The 25,693-nt window shown below is 43.5% G+C and overlaps 1 long non-coding RNA gene across 3 annotated transcripts in view; it reads left to right on the top strand.

Annotated features, from left to right (window-relative positions):
• The window catches only part of LOC101948431 (uncharacterized), a 159,719-nt gene that overhangs the window by 92,175 nt on the left and 41,851 nt on the right, over positions 1-25,693 (top strand). For all 3 annotated transcript variants that reach the window (XR_010588829.1, XR_010588827.1, XR_010588828.1), the window contains exon 3: positions 3,769-3,981. This is a non-coding gene — a long non-coding RNA (uncharacterized LOC101948431). The remainder of the gene's footprint in view (positions 1-3,768; positions 3,982-25,693) is intronic.

Genomic DNA, 25,693 nt, shown 5'->3' with positions numbered 1-25,693 from the left:
AATTCAAACTGAAGGGATGTGTCCTTCTGCATGTAGCCTGTGTAGGGGCAATTAGTAAAGTCTGTGTATTGTGATGCTTCACAATGGCCCACTTAGTCTTGATAATCCTCCTTGATGGGCTGGGGGAACCTCTCCTCCTGTCTGAGTTCAAAGCAGGTATTTTTACAACTATAAAGCAAAACTTTCATATTACCTTATAGCAGGGGTTCCCAAACTTGGTTCATAGCTTGTTCAGGGTAAGCCCCTGGCGGGCTGCAAGACACCTTGTTTACCTGAGCATCTGCAGGTACGGCCGCTCGCAGCTCCCAGTGGCCGCAGTTCGCCATTCCTGGCCAATGAGAGCTGCAGGAAGATGCATACAACATTTCTTGGGGTCATGTTCCTTAGCTTCATATTGAAAACTAGACAAAAAATACTCCCCAGACACAACTGAATGATTTAAAAAGGGCTGGGGCATTTTTTTTTTAAAGAAAAGCTTGCAGACAGTACAAAGAAACAAAAAAATCCAAAATACATACCACAAACAACCACAAGTGCTGGGACAGGTTTACATGTGACCCGGTGTGAAGCAGATTTGTAGAGGGATCCCAGCCCAACTTCTAGCTGTGCACGTGTTATTATTTGTACATGTAATTTTCAGCTATATCTCTGACATGTGCAAATAGCCTTCACAAAATCCATTTGGACTGGATTGGTGCACACAATGGATTTTTCACATGGAAATTTGCATATGCACGTGATAATTTAAAAAAAAAGTGTGCCAGCAAATAAATCAAATTTTGAAGCTTTGATCCATTTGCTTGAAAGCTGAACTGACAATATATTTCTGAAAATTTGAAAGCTTCCCATTCTTCCCCCATTTCCCACCCAAACAACAATTTTTAAACAGAACATCAGACAATCTTGGGAGAAAATAACCCAAGTTACAAGTACTATAGTTTGTCACTGCAGACAAGCCTTTTGCTTTAAAAATATTCCTCTACATTTGCAAGACATTTGTAATGTATTTGTCTTTACAGTAATTACAGTATCTCTCCTGATTCAGCCTGGTGTTACAGAGGTAATTCATTTGTTTTTCCATTTTCATTCTTGTAATTTGCTGCCTCTAAAACATTTTTTAGGAGTAGAGAAATTGTTAAGTGTTGAAACTTAATAAAGCATACATTTTCTTGTACTAAAATGTTTTATGGAAAGACAAGAATAAAAAAAGGTTTGTTGTTTATAAAGAACAGTGTATTTGCACAATTTGTATACAAATATGTAAGAAGAAAATAATTGTGTTGTTTTAATTCATTGATGTTCTACTAAGGTTGGTTGTTTCATTGTTTCCCCTCAACCTATTAGCGTTGCATCAAATGAATATTGGTTGATTACAGATTGTCAACTCTGGCTCTTGCTGACACCACCTTACTCACTAGGCCCATGGAAGTTTGATAGCTGTTCTTTCACCTTTGGTACTGATCTAGTTGAACTGTGTGTTTGCCACCACAAAGGTACCTCCATGATGTTGTTCCTGCTGGTGCTGCATTGCTCTGATTTCCTTTCTCAGTTCTCCTTACTGGAGCAAAATGAGATGACTTAGGCGATGTCTACACTACAGACCTTACAGCGGCACAGCAGCGCTGGTGTAAGGTCTCCTGTGCAGCCACTCTGCCAACGGAAGAGAACTCTCCTGCTGGCATAATTGAACCACCCCCAATGAGCGGCAGTAGCTATGTCAGCAGGAGACTCTCTCCGGCCAACACAGTGCTGTCCACACTGGCGCTTTTGTTGGTGAAATTTATGTCGGTCGAGATGTGCTTTAAATTATGGCTGAGGAGAGAGAGAGAGAGGAAGTCATATTTAATAAGAGTAATGAAACCAGTCTGCTCAAGCAAACAATCAGCAGCATGTCACTAGTACTTTTAAGAGACAGAAGGATCTGAATTGTTTTATAATTACTTCACAGCAGTAATAGCCTTACACCATATGTAGTCCCAGTGACTTCAGTGAGACTAATAATGGTAGGACATTCTATTAAATACACATAAAGGTTGATCTTTGTGTCCTTTTTAATATAACCCACCCCACGCACACACACACACACACAAAATCACCACATGCATTTGTCAATGCCCTAAAAGTAATTACCATTCTGATTCTTAGGCTTGATTCTGATATCACTTACATTAGTGTAACTCTACAGACTTCAATGGACTTACTCCTGAGTTACGCCAACAGGTGGGAGATCAGAATCAGGCCACAAATTTGCTGAAACTCCTATATTTGTAAAAGCTTGGGTTATGGAGTAATTTTAACTAAGTCAAGTTTCTGAACTCTATGTAGTCTGAAATGAATCACAAAGAGACCATAATTTGAAGCAAAATAAGCAAACACAGTGAATATAGGCTTCCAAGTTTGTGGGAAACTAGAAAGTTTCATTTGGCCGTCACAAACTGAGCATCAGAAGGAAAGTTACTTCCATTTCTATTTCAGTCATCATACTGCTGTTTGTTCAGTGTCCTTATCAAATTTGGGGCATTACAAATAAAGAGATAGTTATTGCATTTTGCCCCAGGAGGGGGGAAAAAAGGGAGAACGAGTGTAACATTACAATTTAATCTTAGAGTGATTCACATGGTCAAAGGCTGTACATTTAAAAATTACTTCTTTTTGGACTTGCTGTGGAAGGACCTTTTTATACTTTCAGAAAGCAGTTGCCATTTGCAAGGGTGGGATATGCTTTTCAGTTACTCAGTCATCTTTGTTCTGTACATTTTCCTTTCTGCAAGCTAACAAACAGGCAAGTACATTGTGAAGTACATTAGACTATTTGTTTTTCTGCTTGCCTGCATAGATGTACGTTAATTCATACCCTTCCTTCTCCTCCTCTAAAGAAATGTCGAAGGACCTTGCCAGCCACTTGGGGCTATTGCTACCTCCTTCCCAATCACAGGGTATTGCATACATACTACTGACTGATTGCAGTATACAAAGAGTTATCTGATCACACAATATTAGTTTCAATCACCATTCTTTTCATCATTACAGCAGAGTGAAACTTTTGTAACCATGTACAAAAATATTGAGTGACTCTACAAACAACTCCCATGTGCAAATACTCTGAATTTCAGCTTTTCTTGATGTGACTTTCCACAAAGTACAGACTTGGTCAATTGTTGCCTATATTTAGCCATCTTAATCTTGTTTTATGTTCAGTTTTATTATAAAAACTACCTACTACAGCCATGACACAGTATTATTTCCCAACAAACCCACACATTGGTATTTGCAACTCTTCCTTTGAGACTCTCTTCCATCCAAACAACTCGAATCTTTTCCCCTTCCTCCTAACATTTTGCTACACCATTTCTCCTTGTGACATTGCACTCCATATGATTTTATGAAAATATGCTAATGAGTGTGAATATAATGCAACTGGAATATGCTTCATGCAAAAGGTCTCTTGTAAGATATCATTACAAAGCTTATAATCTACTGAGTGTGGTCATCCTATTTGTATAAATGTATCACTCTTGTATCTGAAACTAGAAATATGAAATATAACTCTGAGGTCCTATTGTCATTATGCAAAGTGTGGGCCATTAATGGTGGTTTGGAATCTTGATGGCTCCCATCAACTAGGACAATTGGTTGTAAATAGCTCTGTTTACTTGCAAGCCTTTCTGTGAGTCAGGCCAGGAAGAATGAAGGCTGGGGTCTCACAGGACATGTGACCATGTCACCTGGTACTGGAATCCATCTTAAACCTGGTTCTTTTTCATTTAGAAGGAGGGGTGGAGACCCAGAGAGACAAAAGATTCCCGCCTTGTGCCAAAGCTATATACGAGGGTGGAACAGAACAAGGAGGTTCCAGTTATGAGAAATCCCCTAGTTACCACCTGAGCTGGAGCGAAAAAGAACTGCACCAGAAGAAAGAATTGGGCCCAGACTAGGAAGGAGTCCAGTCTTTGAAAGAAGCTTATTGGAACATCTCTGAGGGTGAGATTTTATCTGTAATCAATTTCTTACTGTATTAGGCGTGTTTTGTTTTATTTTGCTTGGTAACTTACTTTATTCTGTTTGTTATTACTTGGAACCACTTAAATCCTACTTTTTATATTTATTAAATCACTCTTGCTTATTAATTAACCCAGAGTAAGTAATTAATACCTGGGGGAGCAAACAGCTGTGCATCTCTCTATCAGTGTTATAGAGGGCAGACAATTTATGAGTTTACCCTGTATAAGATTTATACAGAGTAAAACGGATTTATTTGGGGTTTGGATCCCTTTGGGAGCTGGGTGTCTGGGTGCTGGAGACAGGAGCACTTCTTAAGCTGTTTTCAGTTAAGTCTGCAGCTTTGGGGCATGTGGTTCAGACCCTGGGTCTGTGTTGGAGCAGACTGGCATGTCTGGCTCAACAAGACAGGGTTCTTGAGGCCCAAACTGGCAGAGAAAATGGGCTCAGAGGTAGTCTCAGCACATCAGGTGACAGGCCCAAGGGGGTTTCTGTGATCAAACCCATCACACTCCTCTCCAGTGCTAAGCTAAGGGCTTTCAGCCATGCTCTTCAGAAAGATCCTCTATAAACCAGACATTATTTGATCACAAGAACTCCATTGTATTTGTGATTAATGATTGGAGACGCTCAAGAGGTTCAGAAGTTCTGTTCACATAATCATCTGAACTTTTTAATGCTTATCTTCAGCTTAACCAAGTCCCTCTGGTTAAGAGATCAAACTGGTAACCTTACAAAAACAAGCTCTGTTGAGACTTTTACTAAAGCCTCAGTTTAGTCAGGTTGTTTTTGTACTCTCCAAACAAGTCTGCCATTCTCCAATTATCAAGGGATAAAATTCAGCAGAATGCAGAAGGCCTATTTGATACAATACACTCCATAGATCTAATTCATGGAAGTATTTTATGATTTTCTTAAGTCCATCCCTATTCTGCACAGCATTTAACTTTTAGCATGTGTTTAAGTTCTATATCTTTCAATGGTACTTAAGCCCTTGCAGAATCATAGAATCATAGAACTGGAAGGGACCTCGAGAGGTCATCTAGTCCACTCCCCTGCACTCAAGGCAGGACTAAGTATCATCTAGACCATCCCTGTCAGGTGTTTGTCCAACCTGCTCTTAAAAATCTCCAATGATGGGGATTCCACAACCTCCCTAGGCAATTTATTCCAGTGCTTAACCACTCTGACAGTTAGGAAGTTTTTTTTAATGTCCAACCATAACCACCCTTGCTGCAATTTAAGCCCATTGTTTCTTGTCCTATCCTCAGAGATTAAGAACAACAATTTTTCTCCCTCCTCCTTGTAACAACCTTTTATGTACTTGAAACCTGTTATCATGTCCCCTCTCAGTCTTCTCTTCTCCGGACTAAACAAACCCAGTTTTTTCAATCTTCCCTCATAGGCCATGTTTTCTAGACCTTTAATCATTTTTGTTGCTCTTCTCTGGACTTTCTCCAATTTGTCCACATCTTTCCTGAAATGTGGCACCCAGAACTGAACACAATACTTCAGTTGATGCCTAATCAGTACGGAGTAGAGCAGAAGAATTACCTCTCGTCTTTTGCTTACAATACTCCGGCTAATACATCCCAGAATGATGTTTGCATTTTTTGCAATAGTGTTACACTGTTCCTTCCTAAGTGGAGTACTTTGCATTTGCCTTATTGACAAATTTACTTCAGACCATTTCGCCAGTTTTTCCAGATCATTTTGAATTTTAATCCTATTCTCCAAAGAACTTGCAACCCCTCCCAGCTTGGTATCATCTGCAATTTATAAGTGTACTCTCTATGTCATTATCTAAATCACTGATGAAGATATTGAACGGAACTGGACCCAGAACCATTCCCTGTGGGACTCCACTCGTTATGCCCTTCCAGCATGACTGTGAACCACTGATAACTACTCTCTGGGAACGATTTTCCAGTTATGCACCCACCTTATAGTAATCCATCTAGGTTGTATTTCCCTAGTTTGTTTATGAGAACGTCATGCAAGACAGTATCAAAAGCCTTACTGAAGTCAAGAAGTTCTGTCCTGAACAGAGATGCTGTTTTTTCCAGTGAATTTTTTTCTGTGAAGATTGTGGTAACTAGTAGATTCTAAAGCAAAGAAAAATCTGGATAATATTCAGCTAAAGAAAACATGACTAAGTGCAATTAATGTGTTGTGATAGCATAAAAGTGACGTAGTCAAAACTGTTGTAGAAACCACAATGAAAGGGCTTCCTACCCCTACATACAACGAAGGCAGTTTTCTAGGACTCATTTGGTGTATTTCTTTTAGAATGGCTCTTGCCCTGCCATATGGCTTCTGATGGTCATAAACAGGAACCAAATCACCTCAGTAATTAGCTTTGAATCAGCATTCACTACCCAGCAGGCAGTTAAAAGCCCAATTATGGCTGTCTCTGTGTGGCTATCAGGATTACCCATTCCGCACACTACTTCCAATCAGGAGGCAGCAATAATTCAGCTACCTGAACTGATAGTGCAAGGAGGAGCTGAAAGTGCTGCCTCGCACTGCTCAAATTCCCAGTGGGGCATATCTGGGTGAGGTGCCATATGGCTATGTCCTGCCCCCTCCTGTATATTGGCAAGTTGCTAGGGGGCTACATATGTTACTAAATGTGTAGTAAGGACAACTGTTCAGGGTGCTCCCATCTCCCTAGCATTATAGAAGTATTATTATGTTCCTGACTTACATATGCAGACTGCTGCCCTCCACCCCAAATTTAAAGCCATCAGTCATGCTAACTGAGCCCACAATAAGGCAATAAGGCTGGTGGCATGAATTCAACCTGATTTTATTTACTGTGTGTCACAAGCAAAGGTGGCGTTTGATTTTTCTCTTCAATACTGACTCATAGAATGCAGTCAAGTCCCCCAATTTGTGCCTGTTGCTCTAACTCAGTACTTCATTTACAGGAAGATGGATTGAATGGTCTAATAGACTGATCGAATCCTAGATGTTTAGAGATGGAAAAATCAGTGATCAAGACATGCTGGTAACTGACGGCTTTAAAGGGATTAGAAACCAGAAATTTATAATATGAGAAAACAAAATGCCTCATTCAGACTTTGCTTTGTTTCAGAATGCTCTATGAAACCACCATGCATTATACTGATAAGAAAACAGAATGAGAGAGTTGGTTTATTTTCCTTAGGGAAGATTCCTTTCAAACTGCCTGTTGCAGCTATTCAGCTTAATCAATAACACTTATCTGATTCAGTGTGGTGTTGCAACTTCAGACACATTCTTTATAAAAAAAAATAAGAAACCTTGAAAAGCAGTTTTACTGGTAAATATCCATTTACATGTATAGAACTGTGTAAGCCTACATAAGACCATTTAGTAATCTCAGTAGTGAGGGCATTCATTACTAAATGTATTTTTTTTTTGTAACAAGCATCACTGAAGCAAAATGCTATATCAGGGGTCGGCAACGTTCGGCACGCGGCTCGCCAGGGTAAGCACCCTGGCGGGCTGGGCCAGTTTTATTTATCTGCTGACACGGCAGGTTCGGCCGATCGTGGCCTCCACTGGCCGCGGTTCGCCGTCCCGGGCCAATGGGGGCGGTGAGAAGCGGCGCGGGCGAGCGATGTGCTGGGAGAGGGTTTATTTTTTTTCACCACAATGGATGACGTAGTGCGGGCACTGATACAAGCTACGGCAGCCCAGCAGGAGGCTACCCGTGTCCAGGCAGCTGCCCAACAGGAGGCAGTGCGACTACAGCAAGAGACTAATCGGCTGCTGATGGACCAGGCTGCTCAAGACAGAGCTATGTTGCGGGAACTGGTAAACCAGGTAAAGTCCCTTACAGAGCTGAATCGCTGCCACGATGGGACGTGGCTCATATGGGCCAGCCAGTGGCTGCAGAAAATGACACGGGAGGATGATATAGAGGCATACCTTCTGGCCTTTGAGAGGACAGCCCTATGGGAGGCCTGGCCTCAAGATCAGTGGTCTGGCATCCTTGCCCCATTCCTGTGTGGGGAGGCCCAGGAGGCCGACCATGATCTGCCTGAAGAGGCTGCGGGAGACTACCCCCAGCTGAAAGCAGAGATCCTGGCAAGATCTGGGGTAATGACAGCAGTGCGGGCCCGGCAGTATCACAGTTGGAGGTACCAGAAAGACAAAACCCCGCGGTCCCAATTGTATGACCTCATCCATCTCGCTGCACTAGAGTAATCAGGAACCTGCTAGAACCAGTTAAGGCAGGCAGGCTAATTAGAACACCTGGAGCCAATTAAGAAGAAGCTGCTAGAATCAATTAAGGCAGGCTAATCAGGGCACTTGGGTTTTAAAAAGGAGCTCACTTCAGTTTGTGGTGGGAGTGTGAGGAGCTGGGAGCAAGAGGTGCAAGGAGCTGAGAGGGTATGCTGCTGGAGGACTGAGGAGCACAAGTGTTATCAGACACCAGGAGGAAGGTCCTGTGGTGAGAATAAGGAAGGTGTTTGGAGGAGGCCATGGGGAAGTAGCCCAGGGAGTTGTAGCTGTCATGCAGCTGTTACAGGAAGCACTATAGACAGCTGCAGTCCACAGGGCCCTGGGCTGGAACCCGGAGTAGAGGGTGGGCCCAGGTTCCCCCCAAACCTCCCAATTGACCTGGACTGTGGGTTCTTCCAGAGGGGAAGGTCTCTGGGCTGTTCCCCAACCCACATGGTGAATCTCTGAGGCAAGAAAATCTGCCAATAAGCGCAGGACCCACCAAGATAGAGGAGGAACTTTGTCACAATACATTTCCACAAAATCAGCCTTTTCTGACAAAAACATTTAGCCCCCACAGGAAACCAGATGTTGCCCTGCCTATGTCACCTGTGGGTCCCGATCTGTTAGGCATGCTCTGGGTATGCCTAACTCCATACAAAACAACCAGGAAGTTGGGGGGAGAAGAGGCTTTCCTCGTTAACCCAGTGGTTAGGAAACTCACTGGGGTGGTGGGACATCCTGATTCAATTCCTTCCTCTGCCTGTTGAAAACGGATTTAAACAGGGGTCTCCCACCACTCTGGTGAGTGCCCTAGCCACTGAGCTATGGCAGTTTTCACTTAGGTGTCTAAAAGCTCCATGAGAGGCAGGGCTTTGGACACACACCCCTCATCAACATCTATTGGATAGTTTAGGCAGCTTCCAGACTAGGGTGCTGGCTTTTGTGCAGCTCTTTCTCTGGTGCCTCTCTATACCATCTACTCATTGTATAGGAGCCTACGTGCCTAGCCTCCAGCCGCGGTGGCTCTGCTCCTCCCCGACTCTTCGGCTCTGTTTAAGAGGCGAGCGCTATGGGCTTTGGGCAGTCCCCATGCCTCCGGACCCTGCGCCCCCGGCCGGGCATTTCCCCTCCCGGGCTCCAGCGGCGCAGGGTCCGGAGGCATGGGGGCTGCCTGAAGCTGGTAGCGCTGGGGCAGCTCGGCTCTTAAACAGAGCCGAAGAGTCAGGGGAGGAGCAGAGCCTCCAGCCGCGACGGCTCTGCTCCTCCCCGACTCTTCGGCTCTGTTTAAGAGCCGAGCGCTACAGGCTTTGGGCAGCCCCCATGCCTCCAGACCCTGTGCCGCCGGAGCCTGGGAGGGGAAGTGCCCAGCCGGGGGCGCAGGGTCTGGAGGCATGGGGGCTGCCCAAAGCCGGTAGCGCTCAGGCAGCCCGGCTCTTAAACAGAGCCGAAGAGTCAGGGGAGAAGCAGAGCCTCCAGCTGCGGTGGCTCTGCTCCTCCCCTGACTCTTCGGCTCTGTTTAAGAGCCGGGCTGCCCAAGCGCTACCGGCTTCGGGCAGCCCCCATGCCTCCAGACCCTGCGCCGCTGGAGCCCAGGAGGGGAAGTGCCCGGCTGGGGGCGCAGGGTCCAGAGGCAAGGGGGCTGCCCGAAGCCCAAGCGCTACCGGCTTCACGGTTTGCCGGGCAGCCTCCAGACCCTGCGCCCCCGGCTGGGCGCTTCCCCTCCCGGGCTCCAGCTGCGCTGGGGAAGCGCCGGCCAGGGGCACAGGGTCTGGGGGCTGCCCGGCAAACCGTGAAGCCGGTAGCACTCGGGCAGCTCTTTCCGCGTGGCTGGGAGTGGGAGGGAGGAGGGGGCAGAGTTAGGGCGGGGAAGGGGCGGAGTTGGGGCGGGGCTGGGGGTGGGGAAATGGGCGGGGCCAGGGCCCGTGGAGGGTCCTCTTTTTTTTTTTATTTAATAGATATGGTAACCCTACGCTAAACTAGGGGCTTCTATGCTAATGACAACACTTCTGAGTTTTGACCCGTAGGCAGGGGTATTCATACACTTTTGATTGATCAGAAAACACAGCATGCCTATTCTGGGATCTGAAACTTTATTTTCATAGTCACCTTTCGCAGACCCCTTAGACATAGTCTGCAGCCCCCAGGAGTCCATGGACCACAGGTTGAAAACCACCGATGTACAGTATCTTTGAAACAGACACTTATTTGTATGAGACCATGAGAAGGTCTAACAAAGAACAATTTTATTGCTATAATGAGCTTGTTGGAAAAGTTTAATTTAAAAATATAACAAAATATAATCCTACCTTTTAATTAGTGATATTTAGAGGTGACAGCCATGTTAGCAAAAATATAAATCTAAATAAAGCAACACAAGCTGCATCAGGTTCAGTATTACCATATGGAATCCAGCAGGTTCTGCTGCTTTTACCTCTGTTAACTCCTGATATTCTAAGGAGAAGAATTACCAGTTGAGGATAATTAACCACAGGAAAATTTTACCAAGAATTGTGGTGGATTCTCCATCACTGGAAGTTTTTAAATCTAGATGGGATGTGTTTCTAAAAGACATGCTCTAGTTCAGTCAACAATTACTTAGGGAAGTCCTATGGTCTGTGTTAATAAAGTCACCAAGATTTTTGCCTGAATAATAATGAAGAAATGGTGGGTCGATCAACTTCTGCTGGTGAGAGAGAGACGCTTTCTAGCTTACCCAGAGCTCTTCTTCAGGTCTGGGAATTTTATTCAGAGTGTCACAGTTAAATACAAGATTGTTTAGCATAAGTAGTTAACACATATTTCAAGGGACCATTCAACTTAAAGTGGACTGTTAACACCCCACCAGTTATAGGGAGAAAAGGATGGGGGGAGCAGCTGGGAGAGAGGTTTATTAGTGGGTTACAGATTTTTGTAATAAGCCATAAATCCCATGTCTCTATTCAGTCTATGATTTTTAGTGTCTAGCAAAGTTATGAATTTAAGCTCCAAAGCTCATCTTTTTAAAGTGTTGTGCACAGTTCCTTTGACGATAAGGACCGATAGCTCAGCTATAGAGTGATCACTTTGTGAAAAATGTTCACCCACAGGTGATATGGTGTTTGTCTTTTATCAGTTTCCTGTGTGAAAACAATGAGGCATCCTTGTGGCACCTTAGAGACTAACACATTTATTTGAGCATAAGCTTTCGTGGGCTACAGCCGATGCATCCGAAGAAGTGGGCTGTAGCCCACAAAAGCTTATGCTCAAATAAATGTGTTAGTCTCTAAGGTGCCACAAGTACTCCTGTTCTTTTTGCGGATACAGACTAACACAGCTGCTATTCTGAAACCTGTCACTTTTTTGTAGTGACTCAGCCACTTCCAGTCTTTTTTTCAAGCCTAATTTGATGGTGTCAAGTTTGCAAATTAATTCCAGGTCTGTAGTTTCTCGTTGAAGTGTGGTTTTGAAGTTTTTTTGTTGAAGAATGGCCACTTAAGTTTGTTATTGAGTGTCCAGAGAGATTGAAGTGCTCTCCTATTGGTTTTGGAATGTTACAATTCTTGATGTCTGATTTGTGTCCATTTATTCTTTTGCGTAGAGATTGTCTGGTTTGGCCAATGTACATGGCAGAAGGGCATTGCTGGCACATGATGGCCTATATCACATTGGTAGATGTGCAGGTGAACGATCCCCTGATGTGGCTGATGTGGTTAGGTCCTATGATGCTGTCCCTTGAATAGATATGTGGACAGAGTTGGCAACGGGGTTTGTTGCAGGGATTGGTTCCTGGGTTAGTGTTTCTGTTGTGTGGTGTGTGGTTGCTGGTGAGTATTTGCTTCAGGTTGGGGGGCTGTCTAGCTGTAAGTGAGGACTGGCCTGTCTCACAAGGTCTGTGAGAGTGAGGGATCATCCTTCAGGATAGGTTGTAGATCCTTGATGATGTGCTGGAGAGGTTTTAGTTGGGGGCTGTAGGTGATGGCTAGTGGCGTTCTGTTACTTCCTTTGTTGGGACTGTCCTGGATTAGGTGACTTCTGGGTACCCTTCTGGCTCTGTCAATCTGTTTCTTCACTTCCCCAGGTAGGTACTGTAGTTTTAAGAACGCTTGATAGAGATCCTGTAGGTGTTTGTCTCTGTCTGAGGGATTGGAGCAAATGCGGTTGTATCTTAGGGCTTGGCTGTAACCAATTGACCTTGTTAGCACTGACTCCCCACTCGGTAACTCCCATCTTTTCATGTGCTGTATATTTATACCTGCCTACTGAATTTTTCACTCTATGCATCTGATGACGTGGGTTATAGCTCACAAAAGCTTACGCCCAAATAAATTTGTTAGTCTCAAAGGTGCCACAAGGACTCCTCGTTGTTTTTGCTGATACAGACTAACACAGCTACACCTCTGAAAGCTCTTTCCTGTTTGAGTTCATTTGAGAGCCTAGTGATTGTCTGGTTTCACCCACAGAGTTGCTATTGAAGCATTTAGTGCACTGCATGAAGTATACCATATATTCTGATAGGCATATGTAGGACCCATGGATCGTGAAAGGTGTGTTGTGGGGGTGTTGATCATCGTAGCAGTGTCTGCAGGTTTTGCATCTGTTGTTCTGGCAGTGTCAATCTATAACTGACTAACAACCCGTCACCCAATTCCTTCCCCTCATGCCCTGTTTCCTCCCTTTGACTGGAGAGGTATTAACAGGCCACTTAAGTTTCCTAAACCTGAGAAAGAGATCTGTGTAAGCTTGAAAGCTTGTCTTTCTCATGAGTTGCTCCAATAAGAGATATTACCTCACCCACCTTATCTCTCTAATATCCTGGCACCCTCACAGCTACAACAATACTGCATATAATGAAGAAATGGAACAGTTATGGTACTTGATCCTATTACAAAGGAAAAAGCTTTGGGATTTTTTTTTAAGTTATATATTTATTTAAGCTATGGTGCTTAAAGAATACCACTCTTGCACATGCATGTATTATATTCATTGGAAATAAAAGTGCATGACTTTAACTAGTTTCCATTATTCCAAATCCAGTTTCCATGTAGCAGACAGAAAAATTCTGAGACCATCTGAGACCAACTCAAGGAGTTGATCCTTAGAGATGACCAACATAAGTACTCTGTGACGGGTTGGACCCCCTTCTGGGATGGCACCTGATGTACTGGGATTTCACTGAGTCTCTCCTGCTCCACTGGCCTGGGTTCACACTCCCTGTTTTGCTGAATTAGGCTCTCTGGCCCCTTGCAGCACACACACACACAGGTAAGGCCACACCCAGCTGCAGCCACAGACTGAAGTCAGCTCTGTCTGAGAGGACTCCCCCAGCACTCATGTGCACATCTCTTGTGGGAGATAAACCCAAAATAATACTGTCTTGCACTGTATAGAAAAATCTGCACAGCACAAACTCAAAGATCCGCCCTCTTCCTCAATGTGAAGAGAGACGTGCACAACTTCTTGCCCCCCCCCCAGTTAGAAATTACATAAACTTGGTTTGATAATAAACAAAATATGTTTATTAACTACAAAAGGTAGATTAAGTGGTTAAAGAGATAGCAAACCAAACAAAGCAGATTACCTTAGTAAGTAAACAAAAGCCGCAAATTGAATTTAACACACTATATAGGTAGGATACCAAATTAGCAAATTCTCACCCTGAGTGATAAACAGGCTGGCAGCTTCTTAAGGCACAAGTTTCCTTGGCTTTCCCAGGTTTTCTTACACAGGCTAAAAATCCTTCCAGCCTGAGACCATCACTTCTCACAGTTCAGTCTTTGTTCCTCATGTGTTTTCAGGTGTGGTGTTGTCCGTGGTTCAACCCGCAGGATTAGGGGCCATTTCTGGCATCCTTGTTTATTTCACAGTTGTTGGTGTGACCCAGGGGCAGTTGAACCACGGACGGAGCTGAGTTTAAGCTGTTATGCAGGCGTCCCGTAAGCTTCTCCATCAGCCAGTCCCCCCTCCTTCCTGCCGCAAGCTGGAGAGGAGCCATGGCCGCTGCTGAGGGCAAGGCGGGGGTGAAGCGCCGAGCCCAGCCGCCTTCCACAGCCTGGCCGGAGGAGGAGGGAGGAGAGAAATGTGATAGAGTGAGTTTTCACTTTTCAGGCTTTCATTAGCTGAGTTTAAGCTTTTATGCAGCCAAAAGAGGTGAAAGTAAGCTGGTACCGAATTGCTTTGGCCACTTTATTACTGGTATGCCACCGCACTTTTTTTTTTTTTTTACACCGGTACACCCTACTGGCTTACTTTCACCCTTGTCTTGGTCAAACAGCTCTACACAACGGGAACTATCTCTGAGAAGTTTCTGTTGCACACAGTTCCTGGGGTAATCCTTATGCTTGTGTGCATTTCTTCAATAAGCCACTAACACTGTGTGGCCTCATCCTACGGAGCACATTTGAAATACAGAGACATGGTCAATATTCCCAGAAATGATAAATGCATACAAATTGGATAAACACATTCCATAAATCATAACCTTTCCAATGATATCCTATAAGACCCATCTTGTGTAAAGTATATCTCAGTTATGTCATATGCATCATATAACCATATTTCTATGAAGAATAGGGGGTGTAACGTCACACTCTCACCTTCCATTACTTTTCAACAGGAGTTGAGGGCACAGAGGACCTCACTGGATCAGGCTATATCCTATAAATACATATCCTTCCAGGAATACCCTGAACTTGCACTCTGATTCTCAGCAGATTTTGGAACCATTTCTAATGCAAATGAATCACTTTACAAATGCCTGGGAGCTGCTAAGCATATAGAAAAAGTTAGCTTTATTTTGAAGAAAAATGCATTACACAACTTGCGTTTTGTAGCTTAAAAATAGATCCACGGGGCAACAGATGAGGTTTAAAGAGGAAAAAATGTCTATGTTGAACCAACTAGGTGCAGCTATCTTACTAATATCTTCCAGTGAAATCTACTGAGAATTTCCCTGGCCTACAATCCCCTTCTGTATTGAAAATGATTAAAAAAGAGAGGCTTCATAATTGTCCAAACATTTTTATAGGGTCCATCAAGTGAATATTGCCACATTCCCAGAGGAGCAAATAAAAGATCTTTTTAGTAAGAAGTTTGCAGAGACCAGACATTTATCTTAGTTGAACATTTGTCATTTGGAAATTTCTCCTTTCATGGTCATTGTGATGTGGCAAACCCTATCAGAAGTTGTGCTGTGGGCAGCTACTTACTGGAATCTGTTTTTATGTTAGCAGTTTTCCCGTCATGCCACACTAATTTTAAATGAAAAAAGCATCATAGTAATACAATGATGGCTGAGCAATAGAGAGCTGTTGAAACATGACAGATTCTTGTAAGCAGCTAATAGAGCCACCCACTTAGCCTAACAATTGCACCTTTTATGAATTTCTCCAATTCCATTCTCATATTGAATATAACTGGCTCCTCCCACCCTTCTGTACTGCATCAAACATGAGATACCTGCTTCACTTGCAAGCCCCTTCACAGTCAATCTCCATGCTACCTATCATGTCTCATTCACTATCCAGAGGTAGACTCCCACTCACAATGCCAGCCTGTATCACTCATTTGTTACATTTTCAAACAAGCCTCTTTGTGCTTTCTCCTCGGCTGCCCCTCACTTTTGGAGGAGCTCCCATAAACATCCACAAAACTACTTCGTTATCTTCCTTCACAACTCTTCTTAAAACTCTGCTCTGCCACGATGCCAGAAACACTTGACAATGGTTAGGCTGCTGCTGTGCTACACCATAGCCTATCACACTGACTAGTATTGTCTCTCTGCTTCCTTGTACTCCCCGTCTGCATCTGTCTGTTGCCTCTTGTCTTATACTTAGATTGTATGTTCTTTGGGGCAGATACCCATTTGTTTCTTCTGTGTTTGTACAGCACCTAGCACAAGAAGGTCATGGTCCACAACTAGGGCCCCTCAGTGCTACAGTACAAATAAATACCTTTTTAAAAAAAACTGTATTAGTGTCTTTTATTGTTGGGTTTGGTAATTTATTGATTCCAAACATTAACTACTTTCTGTAGAGGATATAATGTAGCTGGAACTAATTCATCCTTGCTACAATGCTATTGACTTCAATGGAATTATACCAGGGATGAGTTTGTCCTATTTTACCTAATGTCCCCTTAAATTACAACATGGATGCACTAGCTAAGTCACAGGCTGTTGTGTCTTTTGCTCTTACACAATAAACCAGATATGCAAACACAGGCCTCCTCCCTAGTGCAGATCCCTTCTCCAGACTTGGAAACTGCTTCCTTCCCAGTGTAGCCTCTTCCACCCTCTTGTCCAGTACAGTTTTAATTCACCTCAAGCCTAATCAAAGCCTACTGAAGTTAATGGAAAGATTCCCATTGACTTAAGCAGGCTTTGGCTCAGGACCTTAGTTTTTCCCAACTACTCTTCTCCCAGTGCAATCATACACCACACCTCATTCCTTTCCTAACGCCTGGTCTACACTGGGAAATTAGGTCAGGAGAACTATGTCTCACAGGGGTGTGACAATTCCACACCCTTCAGCAATGCAGTTAAACCAACCTAACCGCTGGTGTGGACAGTACTAGGTCAATGGGAGAATAGCGACCACCTCTTGGGGAGGTGGAGTACCTACACCAATAGGAGAAGCTCTCCCATCGGCATCGGTAGTATCTTCACTGAAGCACAACAACTGTGCAGCTTATGGCTTTGTTGTCAGCAGCCATCCAGCATTTTGAGGGAGCAGAAGAGGCCCAGACAGACAAAAACAAAACCACACACAGGCCTTTTAGTGGGCAGGTTAGGATGCTTTCAGCATCCCGATCATAAGAGATATGAGAAGGAACAGGAGTAGAAAAGGGTGTAAAAGAAAATTCAGAAGGTTAAAACCCCAATCCCCAAACTCAGCTCTTTCAGTCTCAAGGTAAAGTAGAAAAGAAAACTTTGGTCTATTATACTTTTGTTTTCTCCTGTAGGAGACAGTCAGGACTGCAGTGATTGGTGATACTATATCAATTTAGCTAAGACTGAAACATCTTGGATGTCAGGATCCACCTGAGACACTAAGCATGTTTTTAGCTTTAGCCTGTACGCACCTGCTCTTATACTTGACATTAATCTTAGGGAGTATTAGAGCATATAACATCTGTCTTCTCTCCAGTATCATGTTTGTATTAGTAAGCCCCAGGGCCATGCAACGTATGTAGCCACTGAATTTCCTATAATAGCAAGTACACTTGCAAGGGATTGCACTAAAAACATTTAACCTCTCAAGGCTGAGAGCAGATGGGGAGGAAGAGAAAGAGCATTTGAAAGTTAAGGAACAGTTTAAATAATTTACAGAAAAATATGCACACTTCTCTGTATGGAAGGAATGCAGGAGTTTCAGGCAAGTTTTTTTCCATTAGTAATGCTTAGAATGGTGTATGGCCTGATACCCTGCATGAGAATCACAAAAACACCTTCCAAGAATGCTGATTCAATAGTCCAAATTAACAATAGTCAGAATATGCTGCCAAGCACAATGGCCCCAAGAGAAATGAAAAGAATTCTTCAGAATATACATTCTAAGTGCTTTCTTCTAGAAGTATCCATTTATGTTCCTAAATATATTCCAGTACAATTATGGTTATGAAACTCTTTAGAAACCCTTTGTTATTGCTGTAGCAGCAACAAAGAAGTGTTTAACCAATTAGCAACATGGCATATACATATGCAGCAAGCACTTGATCCTTAAAAAGCCCTGAAACAGCTTCATCCTTGCAAACTATTTTATAACAATGCTGAATTTTTAAACTAAAAGGAGTGATAAATAATCTGTTCTAAACATAAGGTCTGTTCTGGGATGACCATTACTAGCTTCTATATATCCTTTATATTGTCAATACACAGAAAACTTAGTTCTGCTAGACAGTCTATTCTATGCCACTGTTTAGCAATTCAGTGCAGGACTGTCCACCTCAAAGATCTGTTGGTTGTGTTACAGTTCTCCTCTATATTCCATTCTAAGGTGATAGTTGAACAGAAGTTCCCCAGTTTCTTACATTTATAATTAGGGTACTAGAAATCTATGTGTATTTTCTTGAGCAAACATATACTTATTTGTCTTATAGAAGCAGCAAAAGGGCCTGTTATGCTTGACACTGCACCAACATGAAATGAAAAGACAGTGACTGTCCCTAAATAACTTACATTCTAGGCTGATAAGGCACAGCAGGTCTTAATTTCACAGCTTTCCACCTGCCTGTCCATGGTTATCTGTCAGTGTCAGGGATTTTTTGGCATCATGGCAGAGGAGAGCCTTAAGGAGGGATTTGAGGGAGGCCACAGTTGTGCTTTACAGATTTTTTGAGGATGTTATTCCCGTGTGTAGAGGCCAGCATATGAGAGGACGAAGATGTACCTTGTAGTCATCATTACTTGATTCCATTTGTATAGAGAATAAGAATTACAAAAAATCATTATCATTGGATTGGAAGGCTTTCTTTGTGGGATGATGCAGAAAGACAGACTTTTGGATAACAGGAAATAATTAGCAATATGTAAGAATGGTGGTATTAAGGAAGCAGCTTTTGTTTCTGCAAGAGGTAAGACAAATATATTCATGCCGCGGTTTGCCTTCTGTTTTTTGATTATGCACTGCCTGACAATCCCGCTCCCAGGTATACCAAAGTAGTCTTTAAAGAATAACTGAAAAAATGCAATAAGGCTCTGAGAAGGAAGAGCGGCAGTATTATAGACTTTGCAGCTGATTACTACTGTTGATGAAATTTATAAATTGTATGCGGCACACACCTATGTGAGATGTGCATTTTCCTTAACAATATAAAATGAAGATAGATTTAGAAGTGTCTGGCCCATGTAATATCTATGTAGATCACTTGTTTATTAAGAAGAGGAGAAAAATTATTCAGAATTGTTTGGAGAACTCATTTAAACCCGTTTAGTGGGTGCAGATTTAAGTCAATGGCGCAATTCCCCCTGTCCTATGGGGGAAGCACTTTAAAAATTGATGATCAATAATCAGCAGCAAAGACTAGACAGTTGACCTAATTCTGATCTCACACTGATTTTTATACTGACAACTACATTTACTTCAAAGGAGTCATATCTGTGTTAAAAAAAAAAAAAAAAAAAAAAAACAGCAGAAACAGATTGAGTGTTTTTATGCAGTAGAAATTTCCATGGATAAACAAAGTTATGATAACTGTAGTAGTGTTTTTTGTAGTAAAGGGTTACACAGGAAAAATACCAGATACATATATGCTCCTTTAACCTGTAATATTAAAATTAACAACGTTAATTGTTACTTGCATGCACTGAGTGAGGGCACAGCAAGACTTAGAGAAACTGCTGGGAGAAGATTTAACAAAGACAAATGCCAAGTGCTCCACTTAGGAAGGAAAAATCTGTTTCACACATACAGAATGGGAAAAGACTGTCTAGGCAGGACTACGGCAGAAAGGGATCTAGGGGTTATAGTGGATCACAAGCTAAATATGAGTCAACAGTGTGATGCTGTTGCAAAAAAAAGCAAACATGATTCTGGGATGTATTAACAAGTGTGTTGTGAGCAAGACACGAGAAGTCATTCTTCCGCTCTACTCTGCACTGGTTAGGCCTCAACTGGAGTATTGTGTCCAGTTCTGGGCACCGCATTTCAAGAAAGATGTGGAGAAATTGAAGAGGGTCCAGAGAAGAGCAACAAGAATGATTAAAGGTCTTGAGAACATGACCTATGAAGGAAGGCTGAAAGAATTGGGTTTGTTTAGTTTGGAAAAGAGAAGACAGAGGGGACAGGATAGCAGTTTTCAGATATCTAAAAGGGTGTCATGAGGAGGAGGGAGAAAACTTGTTCACCTTAGCCTCTAATGATAGAACAAGAAGCAATGGGCTTAAACTGCAGCAAGGGAGGTTTAGGTTGGACATTAGGAAAAAGTTCCTAACTGTCAGGGTGGTTAAACACTGGAATAAATTGCCTAGGGAGGTTGTGGAATCTCCATCTCTGGAGATATTTAAGAGTAGGTTAGATAAATGTCTATCAGGGATGGTCTAGGCAGTATTTGGTCCTGCCATGCGGGCAGGGGACTGGACTCAATGACCTCTCTAGGTCATTTCCAGTCCTAGAATCTATGAATCTAAGATCCTCAGCTAGTGAAAATTGTCATAGCTTGGTTGAAGTCAGTGGAATATGACGATTTATACCAGCTGAGGATCTTCCCCTTCATGCTTAAAGCTCATTAATAGTGAATGCAGTAGAAGACATTCCTCATGGAAGCCAGATGGTCAATGACCCAGGAAAAAGAGGAAAGTTGGATTAACTGGGAGGTAGGATAGATGGAAATACATTTTAAAACGGAAGCAACCACACTGGAAATAACCTGAATTGTTAAGAAATTGCATTTGCAGCACCTTATTATGAGAAGCAATAAATTCACAATCATTAGGAATCTTTAAATCTAGTTGTGACATTGTGCAGTCAATATGGTTTTATAAAAACATAATAAGAAGTGAATATAATGTAACTGGAATATGCTTCATGCAAAAGGTCTCTTGTAAGGTATCATTACAAAGCTTATAATCTACTGAATGTGATCATCCTATTTGTATAAATGTACCATTCTTGTATCTAAAACTAGAAATATGAAATATAACTCTGAGGGCCTATTGTAATTATGCAAAGTGTGGGCCATTAATAGTGGTTTGGAATCTTGATGACTCCCATTAACCAGGACTATTGTCGGCAGATGGCTGTGTTCTACTTGTGAGTCTTCCTGTATATGTGTGTGCTGGCAAGTGGGTAATGAAGTCTTGCAGTGACATGTGATCATGACATCTGACCTGGAATCCATCTTTAACCTGGGTACTTTTCAAGTGGGGGGGGGGTGTGGAAACCCAGAGGGACAAAGGGTTCCCACCGTATGCAAAAGATATATAAAGGGGTGGAAGAGAACAGAGGGAGAGAGGAGCCATCATGAAAAATCCCCTAGCTATCACCTGAGCTGCAACAAGAGCTGTACCAGGGGAAAGAATTGTGCCCAGGCCTGGAAGGTGTCCAGTCTGAGAAAAAGCTTATTGAAGCATCTCTGAGGGTGAGATTATCTGTATTCAGTTTGATTAGACATAGATTTGCACATTTTATTTTATTTTGTTTGGTAACTTACTTTGTTCTGTCTGTTACTACTTGGAACCACTTAAATCCTATTCTCTGTATTGAATAAAATAACTTTTTTCCTTATTAATTAACTCAGAGTGTGTATTAATACTTGGGGGAGCAAACAACTGTGCATATCTCTCTATCAGTGTTATAGCGGGCGAACAATTTATGAGTTTACCCTGTATAAGCTTTATACAGGGTAAAATGGATTCATTTGGGTTTAGACCCCATTGGGAGTTGGGCATCTGAGTGCTAAAGACAAGCACACTTCTGTGAGCTGTTTTCAGGTAAACTTGCAGCTTTGGGATAAGTTATTCAGACCCTGGGTCTGTGTAGGAGCAGACGGGAGTGTCTGGCTCAGCAAGACAGGGTGCTGAAGTCCTGAGCTGACAGGGAAGACAGGAGCAGGGGTAGTCTTGGTACATTAGGTGGCAGCTCCCAAGGGGGTTTCTGTGATCCAACCCGTCACACTAGTCTGATATCTTTCTAACATATACTCTTTAGTTCCTCCAGAAATTATTGGGTTCAGTAGTATTCGCTAATGGAGTAGAGATACTATGGTGACAAGCACAATATAAGAAAGTATGTAGAATAGAATAGAACATTTCCCCTCCACTGCAGAAGTTACTGAAATTCTAAGGCCTCTAGGTGGTGAATCTCAATTACCACAGTGGTCAGGAATGGCCTGATAGTCTGTGAATATTTTTAATTGTGACCAACTGAATGCTGTTTGCCATTAAAGATCAGCACTTTGCCTACTACTACCATACACTGGTATATGACATTGTCATAGCTTTTCAAATGTATGATATATGTGATAAAAGGCAGCAATGTTAGGGTTCTTTTTTATTGGTAAGAAGACTTACAAACTTACCCAAAAAATCTGCCAGGAATCAAATAAAAAACAAAACAAACACACACACTGGCAGATGTCAATCAGTGTTACAAGTACTGAGAGCATCATCAGAAAGTCCTGAGTCAGTCTTTGCTGAAGCATATTTATCAGTTTCTAACACTAGGTGTCATCTCTGGGTGTAGCCAAAAGTGATTAAACATTGGTCTCTGTTGAGGGATTTCATTTTCTAATGGATGGCTTTATTGTGAAACTGAGAACCCTTGATGGGCACAGTATTCAATTTAATTCGCCCTTGGTAAGACAAATAAGGGTCTGTTTTCTTGATTTACTTTTCAAATGCCTGAGCAGATTATTGGTTTAACTACTATCTCAGACATAGTGTGAAGACCCAGCAAGTGAAAGAATTTAAAAACGGAATCAATAAGATCACTAATGTCACTTTGAAGTTTAAAACCTGAAAGATGATAACAAGCAATAGAGAGATGCTAAAATAGCCTAACAGGGGACATTATATTAATTATCAAGTTAGATAAAAAGAACTTGTGCCAGTGGCACAAACCTGTATTTCCCCAGCAGCTTGACCATGTTTATGGTAGACGAGAGTGCTAATGAAGGAGACTGTTACTTGAAAACATGCCACAGAGACTTAAAGAATTCACAACATTTAACATTTCACTTCTATACGAAGAACCTTCTATTAAAGTGGAACTTCCAGTAACTGCATGATCTAATCTGTCTGTTATTAATTATAGAAGTTATTTGTTTGGGAGCAAACACTTCTAATTAAAAAAAACCATGTTCCTAAATGAGTAGAAATATAACTGTCTGTCCATACTCTCCATTTGGCTTTAATTTTTAAGTAGAGTAAAAACTCAGCCCTCTCCCACAGTCTCTTGAGACCAAGTGTTAGGCACCAATCAAATCACAAGAACAAGCTTTGTACCTGCCAATTGCAAAACTGCCTCATCCTAAAGTCAGTCACGCTGGGAAATTAATTTTGGTCCCTGGCTTAGCATACATAGCAAACCCAATGGTGGCTAGTAATGGCTAAGAAAAGAGAGGCTTTTGGGTCAAACTGCTCATCCCAGTATGCCTACAGTCACTCTCAAGAGTTATTAAAATGGAATTGCACTTGTGTCTGTATGTACAATTTCTGCAACTGTGAACATAATCAGGTGTTTAAACAAACACTTTATGTTTGATGCCTTCTTCTGGATTCATTTGTTTTTAAAAGTGACAGATTTTGGCAGCTTTTTGTAAGATTCAGAAAATTTTGTAAGTCTGCTTTTATATTGTGGGACCAGAGACATTTTTTAAGTGTATTTTTTAGCTGTATCTCATACCCTTCTATATATAGGAAAGAATGGAATAGCATAGCCTAAAGAGAATTCACGAGCGAGCACAATGTGCCTACTGCCCATTGAAAAAAAACCATGTATTCTTGCCTTCTTGCTAAACCACCTTCTGAGCTTTTCCTTGGTCATTATTCACCTGGTTGTCAAAATTTCTCAGACACAACTCCCACTATTTCATTTATTTGGCTCAAAAACTGGTCAACATCAGCAATTTCAGTTCAACCTTTTCTGACCTTCACTCAAAGTAAGAACATAATCGTTGAACTGTTGTTTTTGACATGTTGTTGTAGCCGTGTCGGTCCCAGGATATTAGAGAGATAAGTTGGGCGAGGTGATAGCTTTTACTGGACCAATTGCTGTTGGTGAGAGAGAACTCACCCACCTTGTCTCTCTATTTTTCCATGCAGCCATTTATCATGACTGCTTACCCAGTCATTGGTGTGTGCCATCACTAATTGCACAGATGTGAAGGATTGTAATCACACATTTTTTGCATGTACTCTTCAGGCTTCCTTTTTCAGAAAAATGATCCAATGAACTTTGCTGTCTCTGGTATTTGGCTGATCGAGGTGGTTACTTGACTAGGACAGTGAAGCCATCCCAGACACTGACTCCACTATTATGATTTGTATTGCAGTTGCACCTAGGAGCTCCAGTCTTGGACCAGGACCCTATTGTGATAGGCACAGGAGAGACACAAAACCAAACATAGTCCCTGGTCCAAATAACTTACCATCTAGAATTAGTGCTTCTCTTCAGTACCTACAGAGAGATTTCCTTCATTTAAACTTATCAAAATCTTAACCACCCTGGCAGGTTTAGGGTTTTCCCCCCTAATTTGTGCAGGTGCAATCAATGTACCTATGGAAATGTTGTTCTTTCTTTTCAGTGAACTACACCCTTAAATGATTATAATGATGATGCTTTCAGCAGAAGTAGCTGCCTGTAGCGGAGTGGTCAACCGCTCCGGCCCAGAAAGGGTTAAAGCCAGCCCTGGGAGACAGGGCCGGCTCTGGCTTTTTTGCCGCCCCAGGCAAAAAAGCCTCCCCCCGCCTCCCCCCCAGCGCGGCAGGGGAGGGCACCGAGCCCAGCCGCAGACCGCTCTCCCCGACCGGCCAGAGTGCCGGGGGGAGGGCGGCGCGCCTGCCACGGCTCCGCTGGCGGCCGGAGCCCCGGGAGGAGGGCAGAGAGCCCAGCCGGGGCTCCGCTCTCCCCGGTGGCCAGGGCGCCGGGAAGAGGGCGGCGAGCCCGCCGCGGCTCCGCTCTCCCCAGCGGCCAGAGCCCCGGGAGGAGGGCAGAGAGCCCGCCGCAGCTCCGCTCTCCCCGGCGGCCAGAGCGCCGGGAGGAGGGCAGAGAGCCCGCCGCAGCTCCGCTCTCCCCGGCGGCCAGAGCGCCGGGAGGAGGGCGGAGAGCCCGCCGCAGCTCCGCTCTCCCTGGCGGCCAGAACGCCGGGGGGGAGGGCGGAGTGCGGGCCGGGGCTCCACTCTCCCCGGCAGCTGGAGCGCCGAGCCGGAGCACCGCGCCGCCCCCCTCCAGGTGCCGCCCCAAGCACAAGCTTGGTGGGCTGGTGCCTGGAGCCGGCCCTGCTGGGAGAGGGCTGAGGCTGGGAAGGAAAGCCTGGGCTCATTGGGGAAGGCAGTAACAGCTGAGGACACGCCCCAATCAGGCCCAGCTGGTTCCTATAAAAGGCTGTGAGCCAGAAGCCGAAACAGTCTCTCTCTGCCTTCAGAGAGAGAAGGGCCTGGCTGCTGGGAAGCTCAGGGTGCCTAGAGTGAGGCAGGGCTGGGGAGCTCCAGGCTGGCAACTCCCCAGGCTGCAGGGCCTTGTCCAAGGCCCCAGAGAGGCACTGGGTTCCAGAGAGGGGCAGCGGGTCCAGACCCAACTTTGCCTATGATGAGTGGCTTAAACTGCAGTCTGCCCCAGGGAGTGGGGCTAGATGGTGACTGGCAGTAACCTTACACTGAGGCGAGGTGTGGTTAGTGGGTAGGGGTTCCCTGGGCAGGGGAGACCCAAAGAGGGTCTTTGGGGGAGGCATAGCTCAGTGGTTTGAGCATTGGCCTGCTAAACCCAGGGTTGTGAGTTCAATCCTTGAGAGGGCCACTTAGGGATCTGGGGCAAAATCAGTACTTGGTCCTGCTAGTGAAGGCAGG

This window comes from Chrysemys picta, chromosome 6 (genome assembly GCF_011386835.1).
Source record: "Chrysemys picta bellii isolate R12L10 chromosome 6, ASM1138683v2, whole genome shotgun sequence".
Taxonomy (NCBI): domain Eukaryota; kingdom Metazoa; phylum Chordata; order Testudines; family Emydidae; genus Chrysemys; species Chrysemys picta.
This window is presented reverse-complemented; position numbering and strand designations above follow the sequence as displayed.